The 17914-nt window shown below is 41.0% G+C and overlaps 1 long non-coding RNA gene and 2 pseudogenes across 1 annotated transcript in view; 2 read left to right on the top strand and 1 right to left on the bottom strand.

Annotated features, from left to right (window-relative positions):
- The window catches only part of LOC146479931 (uncharacterized), a 51603-nt gene that overhangs the window by 23265 nt on the left and 10424 nt on the right, over positions 1-17914 (bottom strand). The window lies entirely within an intron of this gene.
- On the top strand, positions 5886-9704 carry LOC146479933 (uncharacterized; annotated as a pseudogene).
- Positions 10708-12238, top strand: LOC146479934 (uncharacterized; annotated as a pseudogene).

A 17914-nucleotide genomic window follows, 5' to 3' on the forward strand; every position in this document is an offset into this window, starting at 1 on the left:
GATTTTAATGTTTTGTTAAGATACCCTCTGTTAGATTTAGGTTTCTCTTTGTACGCGAGTAACGCTTTAAGGGAACTATTTTCACGCCACATTTCAGGGAATTCTAATGAGCGGTTCCTTAGAAAACAGTTCATTTCCACGAAATCAACCAGTCGCAATTTTTTGGTCAAATGCGCATGCATGGTTTAATTTGGATTTCATGGCAAAGATGAAAAAGCATGCGAAAGGTCTTGGTGAAGGTTTTTTTTTTGGCTTGGAAAGAAAAGAAAAAGAGTCCAGAAACGAGAAACTTAGTTATTTAGGATCAAAACTTAACTTTATTATCTATTTCATGTGAAATTGAGGGATCACTTTATCGACCGCCCTATTGGCATACTGTGTTCAGCCATCATAACAAAAGAGGCAAATGAACGGCTGTCCAGATTATCATATGCATGACACTCAATTACTCCTTTACCGTAACTAATGGCCTACATTAATCTTAAAACACGACCTCCACTCCCCTCTTTGCATCCTTTAGCTGTGCATCCCTGAATAAGCCCTTCACATGCTCTCCTCCATACTCTCCCTTGTGGCGCTCTAGCTTGATCCGCCGGATTTCTTTTATAATAGAAACTGACACCATCCAAATAGAAAGCAACAGTATTGCACCAAATATCCCGAGAGTGGTTATTTTTTTATGTTCTTTACAAAGTGAACACGTTGACGCATGTCATCCTCAGACATCAAGCCTTTTTTACGCACCTGCAGGTAGTGGTAGCCTTCCTTGTGCAGAAAACGCCTAACGATCCTGCTGCTTACCTCGTTAGGCTTTAGACCAGCCCGCTCCATAATTCTACTGGAAGAAAAATGTCCTTCCTCTTCGTAGCGCTCGCAAACAGCAAATAATTTTTCTCTGGTCGCGCGCGCACAACTTGCTCGGACGTCCTCTTGCGCGTTTATGCGGGCCGGTCTGTTTCACCGATATGAACTCGTCTCAAATTCTGTAGACCGATGCAAGTGAAATGTTGCATTGTTTCATTACCTCTACGGCTGGTAATATCTTCTGCCACACCAAATATCCAATATACGCCTTTCTTTGCGAGTCAATTGCGCCCGTAAAAACCATTGTATAAATGGCGAAGTGATGAGATAACGCCTCTCTTTGCGTAATAACTTAGAACCATTATCTCCGCGAATTAGAACCAATTAACGACAATATTCTCGGACGTTAATTAGTACCCAATGTCCAATTACATATCACCCGGCCGGGTTTCTGTGCACGGTTAGATCTCAGTTTTTTTTAACAATTTGTCTGTTTTACAATCGTGGCCAATTCTCGTTAAGAAATCTCAACGTGGCCCACCAAAAACAATTATTTCCTATTCCTCCCCTCGAATTTCTACAAGTTACTTCTCCCTCCTCCCCTCCCCCTATACAATGTTGATTTGGGAAGTGCTGATTGCCGGGAAACTGTTCCTGACCCACCAAACAACATTGAGTTGGGGGGAGGGGCGGGGAAAAAAATGGTCGTTTGATTGTTTACTTGTAAAAATGCTTGGAAGGGTACGTTTTATTAACTGTATTGTCCACGATTGAAGTTTGACAAGGCTCAAGGAAGGTACGAGGTTAACCTTCCCTGGAGGGAACTCACCTGTCATCAGTCAAATAACTATGACCTGTGTGTTTCAAGACTAAACTGCTTATGGTCACGTTTAAAGACAGATGAGAAGTTATTTCATGAGTATGACAGCATTTTCAGTAGAAGGTGAAATCATAGAGTGTGTCCCCGAATCAGAGAAGAAATTTGAAGGCACTCAGTTTCTGCCACATCACGGAGTTTTGAGAGATGGCAGGCAAACCACAAAGTTGCGTATCGTGTTTGATGGGTCAGCAAGGGCGGATTAGAATCAGCACTCGTTAAATGATTGTTTGGAAAAGGGGCCAAACTTGACACCACACATATTTGACGTGTTGACCAAGGTAAGAGAATATCCTGTGGGATTAATTGCAGACATTGAGAAGGCCTTTCATCAAATTTCAGTTAATCCAGCGGACCATAACAAATTAAGGTTTTTGTGGTTTGAGAACATTGAGGGCGAGAAGCCAGAGATTGTGCAGTATCGTTTTTGTAGGCTTGTACTTGGACTGACCTCGAGTCCAGCGATCCTTAATGAAACAGTTCAGCATCATTTATCACAATACAAGCAGTCAGAACCACAAGTTGCAGAATTGTTAGCCAACTCATTGTACGTGGATGACTTCTCTGGTGGAGCCAGTGATGATGAGTCTGCATTTTATGTGTATCTAAAGGGAAAGTCTATCATGCATGAAGGAGGGTTCAACCTTCGCAAGTGGAGCACAAGTTCAAGTGTCCTGAATCAAAGAATCTGCAAGGAAGAGGGTCAAGATGAGCATGAGCCAGCGGTTAAAATTCTGGGTTTGAACTGGGACACTGTGAACAATGCATTTCATTGAATATATCAAGTCTTTGCCCCCAACCAAGATATCAGTTTTAAAGTGTTCAGCAAAGCTATTTGATCCACTCGGGTTAATTAGTCCATTCACAATGAACTTGAAAATGTGGTTCCAGAAACTGTGCTCAGACAAGGCCGACTGGGATGACCATTTAGAGGGAGAATTGTTGAAGAAGTGGAACCTACTCGCTAATGAATTTGAATCAATGGCCAAGATTAACGTTCCCAGGTGTTATTTCATTCGTGAGAAGAGGCCAGTTTCTCATCAATTGCATGGTTTCAGTTACGCCTCTGAGCATGCCATTGCGGCGGCGGTATACCTGCTCACAATGTATGAAGGTGGTGATGTTGACGTTCGCCTTATTGCGTCCAAGACAAAGGTGTCACCATTGAAGAAACAGTCCATTCCCCGGTTAGAACTCCTGGTTGCTTACATTCTATCCAAACTAGTGGATACCATTTGTACCGCTCCTAAGTCACTCCCGTTTGAAGTTGACACTTACTATTGGGTGGACTCTTTCACAGCATTGTGTTGGATCAACAACCACAAGCCATAGAAACAGTATGTCCCGCATCAGGTTGATGTGATTCGCAAACTGACTGACAAGGAGAAGTGGAGATTCTGTCCAGGGAAAATGAATCCAACAGACATTCCATCACGGGGTTGTTCAGGCAAGGATCTTGTTGAAAATGAGTTGTGGTGGTCTGGAGCGAGCTTCTTAAAGGAACTGCCGGAATTGTGGCCAGATACACCAACTACATTTGTTGCTGAAATGACATCAGAAGAGCTAATCAAGAACCCACCTGTAATCACTTACTCGTTAGCAGCTGCATAAGTCAATCAGACACCCTTTGAGAACCTGGAAGGCATAATGGACATAGAATGGTATAGTTCTAAGTTGAAGTTACTGCATGTGACCGGCTACATTTTGAAGTTCATTCGGTTGTTAAGGCGAGATAACAAGGTGGTGAAAAGTAGGGATCTGAATGTGGATGACGTGAACCTGGCAGAAGTTACGTGGGTCAGAAGTGTGCAAGCTTGTTCACTTGCTACAGAGCATCATATCCTTGTACGTGGTGGTGAAGGAAACCAGTGAATCAAGCAATTTAACCTGTACCTTGATGGTGATGGGGTTATTCGCTGCAAGGGCCGACTTAACAATGCAGTTATACCTCAAGAAAACAAGAATCCAGCGTTGCTGCTAGCGCGTCATAGACACACGGAACTGTTGATTAGAGAGAGACATGAGCATGTTCACCACAATGGCGTGAAAGATACACTGAATTCAATCCGAGAAACACTTTGGGTGAGAAACTGCACCACATGCAGAAGATATGAAGGGAAACCGTTTCCAGTAGCGCCCTTGTCTAACCTGCCTGCAGATCGTGTTTATGAAGGACCACCATTCATGTACACAGGCATAGATTTCGCAGGCCCTCTGTATGTTAAGAGAACATCAACTGGTCAACAAAGCAAGGAATATTGTTGCCTATTTACGTGTGCATCTACTCGTGCCATTCATCTTGAACTGACTGAAAGCTTGACAGCCGCATCCTTTCTACAAGCATTTAGGTGCTTCACTAGTCGTAGGGGACTTCCGTCAAAGTTGTTGACGGACAATGCCAAGACTTTTAAGTCTGCCTCTGTTGAGATCAAGCAGATTGTTCCTTCTGCCGAAGTGCAGCAGTACCTGACAAATACACAAGTTGAATGGGAATTCATCATGGAGAAAGCCCCATGGTGGGGAGGCTTCTGGGAGAGACTGGTGAGAAGCGTTAAGCCGTGCTTGAAGAAGTCTATTGGGAGATCCTAGTTAAAGTTTGAAGAGCTTCGTACCTTAATGGTAGAGATTAAAGCTACGCTGAACAATATGCCTCTGACGTACATCTATGATGATGAAGGTGGGATCTCATACCCACTCACCCCAACTGACTTGATCTATGGCCATCAAATTGCCGTCACTTCATGTCAGAGACATTGCAATATCATCAGTACATTCAAGACGCTGACAAGGAGAGCAAAGTACCATTTCAGATTACTTGAGGGCTTTACTAAGCAGTGGCGTAATGAGTACCTTTTGGGAATACGCGAAACCCACAGAACAACCAACACAAACAGCCAGCAGTCAATTGCTGCTGGTGACATTGTGATTGTGAAGGAGGACATACCAGCACGTTCATGGTGGAAGGTAGCTAAAGTTACGGAGTTGCTAAGGAGCAAGGACAATGTTGTCAGAGCTGCAAAAATTCAAGTCCTTAACAAAGCTGAATCACAAAGGAGACCAGTTATCCTGAGACGTGCAATGCAGAACCTGATACCACTGGAAGTTAAAGCTTCATAGAGACATGAACAGTGAACATTGTCTTCAAGGTTGCTCCAGAGTTGAACAGTTCAAACCGTTACATACTAGTTTTTTGTTCAGAAGGTTTATGAAGTTGACAAGTCAAGACTGATTAGAGACACTTATGAACAGACTCGGCATTGTCTCTTGAAACAGTTACTTGTTTATTGGTGCCTTTCATTGTTGTTGTTATGGACATTGTAATTCATTGTGTCAACATTTTTGCATTAGATTTCCTTCCGGTAATCGAACCCCTGGGAGTGTTATAGACTTTTGCGTGTACCCACGTGAGTGTATCGCGTGTGGATCTATCACCTGATCTTATATTGTAGTCACATGTTCTTGGGAATAAATCTTGTCGTTTTTCGTTCATAACAAGGATCAAAACCTTTATGGAACGTTCATTACATGATGAAACATAATACAGACAACTAGATTTCTCTGAAATAATTCTTATTTAGCAAGGGTTAGTCATATTTCAAATTGTTTTTACTTGAATTGCGTGGACTAGACTACAAAGGAAAAATTTCATGCATTATGTACATGTAATGCGATACTTTTTCAAAAAAATTCCCTTTGTGAGATCAGCTTGAAAAACGGCTTTTGGTTCACAGTAATTTTGTAATTTTAATTCCCAAAAAAACCTCACTTGCCCGTCGGGCAAGTGATGGTCAGAATCCACTAGCCCCGGGCTATCGGACACGACTTTCTTTGCATGCTGATATTTGTGGCAAATCTGCACGATCTAAACGTCTGACTCAGTTTTTTCCCAGCATATTCGATTACAGCCGTTTGTTCCATTTGCGTTGGAAAACAGAGAGTGCGAGAGAAAATTGTGTCAGTGATTGCATATGAGTATTGTTTTCTTGATCTTATTACTTGGTTGTTTGAGTTTCAGTTTGAGTTCGACGGCAAAAATGGATTTTTTGCACTTACAGTGCGACCCACGAACTGATTTAATATCTCTGAAGAAACATCTTGACCAAGGTTTCGGCGAAGGTTTCCAAGGCTACTGTAAATCTCTCTCCCACAAATACGATCAATTTCCAGTTGGATAAAACAAAAGGCATCAATCGAAAATCCAGAAATGATCGACAAGGATGAGGTTGGCCAAACACTTATTCTGGAGGACATTATTTTGGAAGATGAAACTAGCGGATTTCTTGCTTGCAACGCGACTGGAGATGGTGACGTTTGTTTCACTCCGCCTCACATACTCTGGTCGGTGATCAGTCCTTGTCTCATTTTCTTTGACGGTTAACGACTCTTGAGCTTTACATCAATAGCAATTTCTACTCTCAGCACTCTGCTTTTCAAGAGTATTTAAACGCTGGTATAGCCAACAGTCATGATGAACAAATACTGTTCACTATGTGTTTGACGGCTGGTGGAATGGGTTCCTGGGATGGCAAGGATCGGATTAACCCTTTCCCGACCAAGAGTGCCATATGGCACAAGACACAATTATGAGCTCAGTATTTGGTCAATGTGTGTGAAATTTGCACAACCAAAAGATCTTTGAAAGATCTATAAATTGAAGGCATAAAATCATGCCCCCCTCCTATATGAGACTTGATTTACCACCCCTCAAACTTTTGGATTTTTTTTCCTTTGTACGTTAAGGGTCCAGTTGATATCTTACAACAAGCAATGTACTGAGAGCTGTACATTAAGCTATAGTTTAGGGGGATACCCAGTATGTACAATGAATAAGAAAATTTTCAATGTTTTTCTTCTTTCGTTTTGGACTTTTCTCACTCTCACATGTGACCTCCTCCATCTCTGTTGTTGTGATTTATAGCACACCCCAGAAAATACCTTTTAAATGGTATATCACATGTGGTCTCCCAGTTCATAGTTAGCGATTTAGAAAAATTCGCCATTTCCCTCGGACGGGATCGGATTAAAGCGATAAGAGCAGAGGCAAATAATGGTTGCAAGGGGAGAGTGTGATGTGGTATGTTTCATGTAATGGCACTCACCAGTGGCTTGGGAAGGCCGCTGTATTCAGTATATCCGAACCTAGGCAGTCGAATAAGGGATTTTCTTCACAGAAAGATTCTCCCACGCATTTTGAATGAGGGGGCACAAAGCCCTGTATACATAATGTGGTCAAGAGATGGAAGTCTAGATACAACTCCTGGGACCTGGTACGAACCGAACCATTTCATTGCTATTTTCAGGGTCTTTCATAAACCGGCAGACTCAAAGTCAAAGACACCTGGATCTTCCCAAAATGTAGCTAACCCCAAGCCATCTCTCATAAAGAAAGGGACAACAAAGGGAACTATCACCAGTTATTTCTCAAGTGAAGTTGGAGAGCACCAAAAAGCGATCAAGAGACCATGCGATGAGGTGAAATTGCCAAGTTACTTGGATAACTCCCCAGGTGTGAAGAAAATTAAGTTGGGTGTCACTGTGGATAATAATAATAATAATAATGATAATGATAATGATAATAATAATAATAATAAAGAAGTTTAATTCCATCATCATCGCAGTTAATCTGAATTACAATGTGGTTACAATAAATATTGTACAACTATAAGAATTACATACTGTTAATCAATCAATGAGGGACTGGGTTACAATAAGTTTCATATCAAAATTACAAATAAATTCATACTTATGCAAGTTAAAAATTGGGTATAAAGTCAAAATCTAAAGATCGTTAAAAGCTAAAATAGTGCTTGGGAAAAAACTATGGCGCAATCTTTCTGTCCTGCATTTAATTAATGTATATTTATTAGCGCTTCTCGTTTGATAGTGATGCATGTGCTCTCTCGTTACTGGAAGATGTTTAACAAGAGGTCCTCCTCTTGAGATCTTTTCAAGAGTTTTAACACAAAGTTCACTACGTCATTCGTCTAATGTTCTTAAATTTAGGAAATGAAGAGCTTCTGAGTAGGAAAGCGTGGGAACTATGATTTTGAACGCACGTTTCTGTATGCGTTCTAACTCTTGTGAGAGGTAGGAGGGAAGAGCGTGGTGCCATACTACACAGCAATATTCTAGTAAGGATCGTATCAGGGCGGAATAGATAGAAATTAGATCATTAATCTCAACGCCCCCTCGACGGAGTACTCGGAGTATATGAAGGCGTTTAGAAGCCTTGGTAAAAATAGATTCAATGTGATTGTTCCATTTTAAATTATTCTGAATGACCAGACCAAGTACTTTATGCGAGGTTACAAGCTCTAATTGTTGATCATCGATCTTCAAATGAGGGAGTTCTATGGGATCCTTTAGGAAGCAAATCCGCATTTCTTTGCATTTTTTAGCGTTAAGTTTCATCCAGTTACTGGAGCTCCAAGAGGCAATGGTATCGAGGCTAGCTTGGATAGTTGAGTTGCTATTTCTTACAAGCCCTTCAGACAACGATACGTCATCGACATACTTCCAAGTGCAAGATAACTCTGAAACTCTGATGAAGACTGATACCACAAGGATCATCAAGAAAGTTGACTTGTGCCACAGTTGAAAAGTGGAAGGGCGAAGACTTAGCTGATTTCCAGGCAGAGTTCTGGCTAACCTACGATAGCAAAAAAACGGGCAAGGGAAATTACTGTTCTGCATTGAAATGCAAGGTATGCACTAAGTTTAATGCTTTTCGTTTCACGCACATGTTTTAATGAGTTTTTATCACTCCTAGATGTAGCGTGGGTAAATAAAGTATTGTTGTTGTATTGTTGTTGAGCCCATGATCAAGAACAGACCGAAGTTCTCAAGAGTATTTATCAATGGTTCAACCACCTTTAGACTAACAAGTGTGATAGACCATGCTAACTCGGATATCCACGAGATAGCATTTTCTCTTTACAATAAGCAGAAAGGTTGAAACGTCACTGGCAGCAGAGCCAAATCAACAAAAGTTGGATTTTTATCCTAACTCACAACAGGTTGAAGACCTTAAAAGAAATTTGACATTTCCTACTGTGTGGTTAAAGAAGAACTGCCTCTCTCAAAATATGAAAAAATAATTGCGCTTGAGAAAAAACATGGTGTTCCGCATGGGACTTTGTACTCTAACCGAACAGCGGCAACAGAGTTTATATCCTTTCAGTCAAACGAAGTTCTTACCAAGCTATCGAAGGACATTTCTCAGTCAAAGTTTTATAGCATCTTATTTGACTCAGCCACTGACAATGCTGTTGCAGAACAAGAGGCAGTATTTGTCCTTTACTTCGATCCTGCTCCAAATGAACCAAAATTAAGTAATGACTCAGAGCCAATGACTAAAGTAAAGACAGGGTTCCTATCAATACAAAACTTACGAAGTCCGGATGCCCTGGGAGTACTAGCTGCACTGAAGATGTCAATTGAAAACTTGGGAATTTCACAGGAAGGGAAAATCTCCCCTACCCCTATTGGCCTTGGAGGGGACGGTTGTAGCACAAACAGGGGTCAAACTAGCGGCGTACAAGCTTTGTTTAAGAAAGAATTTCCAATACGTATTTCAAAGAGGTCGACAAACTATTGTGGAGGTTGCATTACTTGTATGAGAACAGCTCAAAGAGGCTGAGAGGACTTTACGAACTCCATACTGCATACAAGCAGACCTTTGAATTTGAAGAGGGTTCTCTAAAACTGAAGAGAGCCACTGGTACAAGATGGATCAGCCACAAGCTTGATGCTTTAAAGATTCTTAGTTGACAAGTTTGGTTTATTTATTGAACATTTGGAAACATTAAGCTGTGACAAATCCGTAAAACCAATCGGCCAAGCAAAGTTGAAAGGCTACCTAAGAAAATGGTAAAGTGGAGAGCTGTTCGTCTACTCCTGTTTCTTTGTTGCTCTATTACAACCAGCAGCTCCTCTTAGCCAGGCATTTCAAGTTGAAGATGTCGATGCTGTGACAGTTTCACTTGCCATTTCGAAAGCAAAGAAACAGCTTAACAATGTTTAGGAAAAAGAAGTAGACAACCTCCAAACACTTAGGCACTACTTGGAAAAGATTGACAATGACAAATATCAAGGTGTAGAGCTTCTAAACTTGGAAACAGCTATGACAAAATTAAAGGAACATGCAGCATCTTTTGTGCAGTTGCTACAAAATGCAATAGAAATTCGCCTTAGTGGAAGTAATGACATAGCAACAATGGCAGACATCCCGAATTGCGAAGCATGGGACCGCAAAAGCAGTGGAAACAAGTCCATGGATCAAGTCATTCTGGGTCACCTTTGCCACTTTGAAGAACCTCTCACACACCAACGACTCCAGGCATCACAAATCGAAGTAGTCGACAAATGGCATGACATGCTTGACTACACTGTAAAGTAATTGTCACCATCATGCCATCATTACAGAACAACATGGTTTAAAATTTTCCACTCTTCAAGAAGTTTGAATGGCAAAACATTTTGCTGCTGATTCATTTATTGCTTAGCGTTCGTGTATCTAATGCTGTGTTGGAAAGGTTCTTCAGCAGTTTCAGACGAGTGAAGAGCATAAAGAGAGCTTCACTCTCCCAACAAACTCTTGAAGATATCTTAAGGATTCAGGCTGAAGGGCCACCAATGGAGAGCTATGACCCTACCAATGCCATCAAGGAGTGGGACAGGGCAAAAGGAAGACAGGCAAATCAGAAAAAAAGGAAAGCCTACAAAAAAGGGTCCCAACAAAATGCCTTTACCTCAACGAAGATTCTTGTGATGAATGTTCATCAGAAGAATCATCTGAGGAGAGTCTTTTTAAGTGCGACGTCAGTGAAGACTGATCGGTGAACTGATACAACTGTTACAGCTCCTGTCTGTGATTAATATCGTGCAATTAAAGCAGTTAAATAGGTTGTTTTGTTGAATTCTTAATTTTGCTCTTTCACTTGGAATTTTTTTTGTTCGACCAGATTGTTTCTTTGTCAGGTCAGGTCAGGTCAGGTCTGGTCTCTCACCTGACAAATGACCTGCCTATGAAAAAAAATTATTTGCAGCCTTGTGAAGGTGTCAATGACAATGTTCAAGTCCCGAATCCCGGTCTTAAAAATCCAAGTCCTCCAAGTAACGCCTGTAGGTTTAAAATGGAAAAACCGAGTCACCAAAGTTCGCTGGAGACGTGAGAGAATATGCAATTTTAAAGCTGATTTTAAACATGCAATCGAAGGCTGGTATACCAAACGAGACTTGATTGCCTTTTTACGTACATGTCTCCAACGGAAGCCCCTAGATCTAATTAAAGGGACTGGGACAGACTATGATGCCACGTGGGAATATCTAGATTCCATTTATGGGGATCCAAGATTCGTATCAGGCACCATAACGCAAGATGGAGTGAAGTTTCGCACACTGCAGAATGGAGAAGACACTAGATTCTGCGATCTAGTACACTTAGTTAAGCGGTGTTATAACACTCTTAAAGAAGTGGGTGTTCCCAGCGATATTGACAAGTCGCATGCTATCCATTATTGAGCAAAATATGTGCCCGGATGACAGGACAGTGTGGTCACGAGATCTCGAGAGGAACAAACAGCCCGCTACTCTACAAAATTTGATGACATGGATGACAGTGGAAATGAAATCTCGTATGCAAGCCACAGCCCCCCTCCGGACAGCAAGCACTACACATTACACCGCATATTAAGTAAACAAAGCAAATGACAAAGGAAAAAGAACTCCTAACTGGATAAAGTGTTGGATGTGCAAAAGTATGAACCACTTGCCAGATCAGTGTCAAAAATTGTCAACCCTAAATGAAGACGAACGTCTTAAAGCTGTGAAGGATAATCATGCCTGTTTAGCTGCCTTAAAAGAGCTGGAAGATATCACAGCATGTCCAACTGCAGCCGAAGAAAACAATGTACAGAAAATGACAACGGTACTTGCCGCAAGTATTATCACCATCCTCTATTACATAAAAGCACAGAATAGAAAGAAACCATTTCGTCAGTCACTGACAACCAGGATGCCTTGCTCCCAGTTATTTCCTCAGACATCGGTGGACAAGATGGCCTCTACAAGCGTGGCAACGTACTTCTTGACTCGGGAGCACAAATCAGTTTGATTCATTTAGACACTGCAGAAGCCCTTGGATTAGAAGGAAAGAATGTTTCAATCACGATAACCAAGATTGGCGGAGAGGAAGAAGAAATGAAGACAAAGGAGTTCAAAGTACGAGTAACGTCTCTGGAAAACAAACAAAGTTTTGTCATAAAGGCTGTTGGAATTCTGCAAATCAGCAATAATATTGTCAGGATCACAAAGGAAGATGTCGCAGAAATTACAGGCACAGGAGCAGTGGATCTCCTTATCGGCACAGAGCACGCTCGTATGCAAACAGGAGAGACGAAGCAATCAGGACATCTAGTAGCCAGAAATTCGCCTCTCGGATGTGTGATCTTCGGAGCCACACCAGGGAAAAGTCAAGAAGTCAACAGAGTATTATTGTCAGTTACACCACTCCTGTTGACATATCTGATTTTTGGACTACGAAAGCTATGGGAGTAGCTGTTAAGCCATGCATCTGCTCAGCCAGCAAATTAACTCAGTCAGAGCGAGAGAAATCAAGAATAATCCAGAATTTATGCAAGAAAGCAGGAAATTACAAGATCATAGTTGACAAAACTGTACCATCAGTGGTTCGCGCCCCCAGACAACTGCCAGTAGCCCTGCAAACTCGCATCAAAACCAAGCTAGATGAACTGGTTGATCGTTAAGTAATTGTGCCAGTCACTGAACCCACCGAGTGGGTATCATATCATAATTGTAGAAGAGCTAAAGGGTGCTGAATTCATCGTGTATGATTTTCTAATAGCTGGTTTTGGTGAGTCCGATGAAGAGATCAACACAAGCCTCGAAAGACACAAACGTGCCTTTTTCAGAAATTTCGGGAGTGGAATCTGAAGCTCAACAAAGCCAAGATGAAACGAGCACTAACCAAAGTGCGGTTTATGGGACATCTCCTAGCCCCTGAAGGTCTGAAGGCTGACCCTGCCAGAGCTGAAGCCATTTTAGCTATGCCCCGCCAACTGATTTTAAAGGCCTGAAGAGCTTTCTTGGAATGGTCAATTATTTGGCCAAATTCTTGTCTCTCTTGTCTGATATGACTGAGCCGTTGCGAAGACTTGAAGACAAGGAAGTGGAGTGGTGCTGGTTACAGCAGCATCAGAAAGCATTCACCAAAGTAAAACATCGCCTATGCCTCCAGGGCACTTACTGACACGGAAACCCTTTATGCCCAAATCGAAAAAGAATTATTAGCAATTGTGTGGTCAACTAACAAGTTCAATCTGTACATACTTGGAAGTCTATGTAGTCTATGAGAATCATTACTACATGCAAAGTCCAGTTTTCGTGACATGGGATAGCAGACGTGCTTGTAACCGATAACGGAACTCAGTTTACATCAACGGCATTCAGTGGATTTGAGGAGTGGCAATTTGAGCATCAGACTTCAAGTCCCTACTACCCTCACTCAAATGGTTGTGCTGAAAATGTGGTGAAGACTTGCAAGAACTTAATGAAGAAAGAGAAAGCAGATGGGCAGGATCCCCTGTTAGCCCTCCTAGATTGGCGGAACACTCCAACAGAAGGCATTGAAACATCACCAGTGCAGAGGTTAATGGGATGCCGTACTCAAAATTTGCTGCCTACACATGAAAATCTCCTGATTCACCCATCTCACAAGGGTACCGCCGCCAAACAAGTCAAGACAAGTGCGCCAGTACAACAAGAAGTGTCGCCTATAAGAACCTTTGAAATGTGGAAAGACTACCCAGATGAGACTTCCTGGGAGGTAGGAATGGGCCCTGGGGACCTGCAACAGAATTCTGAAGAATAGGTCATATGAAGTAGAAGTATGTGGCAGGAACTACCGTTGCTGACACAGGACCGGAGAAAGAGCCACTGGAGACGCATCACCGCAATCGGACTGCAGAAGGCTACCACCTGTTTGGCATCAGGCTTATCAAAATGTACTGAGACTAAAATGGACACTGAACGTTGAACATTGTTTTTTATTGCCTTTTGCATTGAGACTCTCATTGAACACTGAACATTGAACCGGGGTTTTGTTTGTTTCTGTTTAGGATGGTAATCTTATACCGTTACCCTATAACAGCACGTGGCATTGCTCGTGCACTCAATCACGAATTTTATCTTCTATGATTACAGCAATTGCATGAATCGAGCATGTATGATTGCTGGTGATTTGGAACTAAAGTCTGTCTTATGCTCATCTTTTTGTGTGGAGTTTTATGGCTACATATTGTGACACAATACAACTTGGTTACCTGTCCACTTTTTGCTATCTAGGAGACTAGATTACTTACCTAACAGATTGAATTGACTTTGGCAGCAGAATGATTTTGGTAAGGAAAAGATCTGGTTATTTTGAATAGGAGTCATTCAACATTTACTATTTTTGTTATAATCCTCCTTGAATCCTTTATAGTCTAACCACCGTATGTTAAAAAATCTCAATACAATGTCTTTACTGGTCTTAAAGTCCTAACATATCTCCGAGGAGACCTCTCAGTATAAGCCCGGGGGTTTCTTGAGGTCTCCTCACCACTTCTTACTTCTTCTTTTACTATTATTATGTACTCTAAACTTATGTACAATCCTAGTCTATTATTCATTGTAACTTTCTATGTTTGTATGTCGTGGTGAATAAATAAATAAATAAATAAAATAGGAGTCATTCAACATTTACCATTTTTGTTGTAATCCTCCTTGAATCCTTAGCTTACTCAGGTACGGACCTTTATCAACCACGAACCCCTTAAGAACTTATGTATAAGAATGTATAAGGACAATGAAGTTACTTATAGCAACTTTAATTTACTCTTTTGTCCAACAGATGTTCCTGTCATGATGTTGAACCCAATGATTTTGGTAAGGAAAAGATCTGGTTATTTTGAATAGGAGTCATTCAACATTTACCATTTTTGTTATAATCCTCCTTGAATCCTTTATAGTCTTACCACCGTATGTTAAAAAATCTCAATACAATGTCTTTACTGGTCTTAAAGTCCTAACATATCTCCGAGGAGACCTCTCAGTATAAGCCCGGGGGTTTCTTGAGGTCTCCTCACCACTTCTTACTTCTTCTTTTACTATTATTATGTACTCTAAACTTATGTACAATCCTAGTCTATTATTCATTGTAACTTTCTATGTTTGTATGTCGTGGTGAATAAATAAATAAATAAATAAAATAGGAGTCATTCAACATTTACCATTTTTGTTGTAATCCTCCTTGAATCCTTAGCTTACTCAGGTACGGACCTTTATCAACCATGAACCCCTTAAGAACTTATGTATAAGAATGTATAAGGACAATGAAGTTACTTATAGCAACTTTAATTTACTCTTTTGTCCAACAGATGTTCCTGTCGTGATGTTGAACCCAATGAAACATGCACTGACTGTTTAAAGTGCAAGGCAAACATTGGAAGGTTGGTGTTGTTATTCACAATTATAAGGAACCCATGATGATTTATCATTTCCAATTGATGAGGAACTGAGAAGTATCCAACTTTGTGCTTTACATATGGAAATAAGCAGGGTTGTCAAAATAAGCCGCCAACCAGCGCAAAAGCTGTTCAGTTAATAATGCGTTGGAAGCCAAATCGGAACAGAGGCAATAAAACAGTTATTTTGCCTAAAAAGTACAATAAATTGTGTGCGTGACACAGATGTCGACGCGATTGGCCGCGCTTGGGAACGCGTCAGTCAATGCTCGAGGTTTAACAAACTTATGGCGAGCGGAGGCGGCAGAGCGAAACAAAATAGGACTTTGCTTGATTTCAATTTGATTAAAAAGAAGATGAGAGAAGATGAGGAGAATGAGCAAGACGACGGGGAACAAGGTTAGCATTGATAAAAATTTGTCCTTTGCACGTTTCGCATTGTCTAGGAAAACAATATCAGTCAGTGGACAGACCATGGATTCAATACGCCGATACGGCAAAAAGAAAAGTCGTTCTGGTTCACTGGTTATCTTGTTGAGTATTGGCACTAACAGTAACATTACTTTCGTGATACTTTTTTTCTTACATTCAAATTATCCTTTCTTTTGTGTCGCCTTAGAAACACTTTTGTGTATTATGACAGTGTGAAAATTTTGTAAACTCTGAATAAATTTACTCACTACATTTACGTTTTTTGTGCTGGAGTGTCTCTTAGGGGCTATTCACATAATTCTGGAATGAGTTCATTCCCTCTCCATATATTTCTTTAAATCTGTTTACATGATGCCAAGACGAAATATTGCCCTGGCACAAGTCATTCCGCAATGAGTTCATTCCGGTTTGAAATCCGAATGAAATTTTCGTTCTGGTATGACATTTCATTCTGGTATCATGAACAGTGAGAACGAACTTCGTTCCAAGATGAAAAATCGCCTGGGGCGAGCAGCGCATGCGTATCTTTTCCAAGATGGCAGATATTTAAGTAAAGAGAGATTCGGTTTGCAGATGGAAATGGGACGCAACGAAAACAGAAAATTGCGGGACGTTTTCATTAGCTATAAAAGGCAAAAGTTGGGTTACAGGAAGCCAAGTTTGGACTCAGCGCCAACATACGTGATTGAGTTTTCTGTCTGGCCCAAAGAAGCAGCCCTGTGGTCAAGTTGTTCGAAATCGTGGCAGCTATTGCCATTAATATGCACAACAATGTTTCGTGCAAGACTTGCGCCATCTTTGTTTGTTGATGCGCGGGAACTTTAAACCACATGAGCCAGAGTTGGTCGATTTTCACATGCGAATGCGGCACAAACTTCATTCTGGAACGAAACTCAGTTTCATTCCGGTATCATGTGAATAGCCCCTTATGCAATGAAAAAGAAATACCAAGGCTAAAACTAATATTGAAACGAAGAAGGATAATTTTAGAAAAAGTTGAGATTTATTTGCAAGACGAAACTTGCAGCCGAATGCATGTTAAGTTGCCAAATTTATCCGCCAGACGTGACAGCGCCTCTGTTTATTAGTAAGATGTTCATTTCATTTTTGTTTGTTTGTTTTTTTTTTGCCCACTGGACCACATTGAAGAGTTCACTTATCTTGGGAGTGTGATCAGTAGAGATAACAGTGCCCAGAAGGATATCAAGGCCAGGCTCAACAAAGCCAGGTGCGCATTTAGTAGAGTAAAAAACATCTGGAAGTCTAAACAGTACAGCCTTAGTACCAAAGTACGCATCTACAACAGCAACGTCAAATCTGTGCTACTTTATGGCTCTGAATGCTGGAGAATTGTCAAGAAAGACATAAACAAAGTCAATGCCTTTCACAACAGCTGTCTGCGAAGGATCTGCAACATCTTCTGGCCCAACAAAATTTCTAACAACGACTTGTATCAGAAGACCGGGTGTACAAGTATGGAGCAAGAAATAAAGAAACGCCGGCTCAGATGGCTGGGGCATGTCTTACATATGTCACCAGAGAGGATACCCAAGGTTGCCCTTAGGTGGACACCAGCAGGCAAAAGAAAGAGGGGAAGGCACAAGACCACCTGGAGGAAGACAGTTGAACATGAGCTAAAGGAGATGGACTTATCATGGGGAGAGGCGCAGGCAACCGCTAAGAACAGGGACAAGTGGAAAGAAGTCATTGCTGCGGCCCTATGCCCCACTAGGGGCTCAAAGGACTAAGAGAGTCATTTCATTTTTGTGGGCTCTTGACTTTTTATTTTCACCGGGTTTTACATAATGATGATAAAGTGGATGATCATGAATCAGATGAATCTGATTATTACAGTGATTTTGAAGATGATTAGAGCAATCTAATCTGTAATGAAATAAGTCTAATCTGAAGCATCATGGTTTCTTCAATATTTTGTATGTTACAGTAATTTACGTTTCAAACAGGGAATTCAAAGAGTACACACTGTCAGAAACCGTACAATACTGTGAAAAAGAAAAGTTGTGTTGAAGACAATATACAGTGTGAGAGAATAGAAGTCTCCTTCTTGTGCGCTGTAGTATCTCAGGAATTTTAATCACATGGCATGTTGATGTAAAGAAAATAAAGATAATGGCAGGCATGGTGAATTACAGCTGTCCATGCCAGTTATACATGACTTCAGGTATCACATAAAGGTGGATTCCAGAACTATAAGATCAACTTAACAGTCGGAAAACCATGTAGAAATTTACACAATGTTTGCTGAAAATATACACAG

Source organism: Pavona decussata, unplaced genomic scaffold, assembly GCF_977016875.1.
Source record: "Pavona decussata unplaced genomic scaffold, jaPavDecu1.1 SCAFFOLD_58, whole genome shotgun sequence".
In the NCBI taxonomy this organism is placed as follows: Eukaryota; Metazoa; Cnidaria; class Anthozoa; order Scleractinia; family Agariciidae; genus Pavona; species Pavona decussata.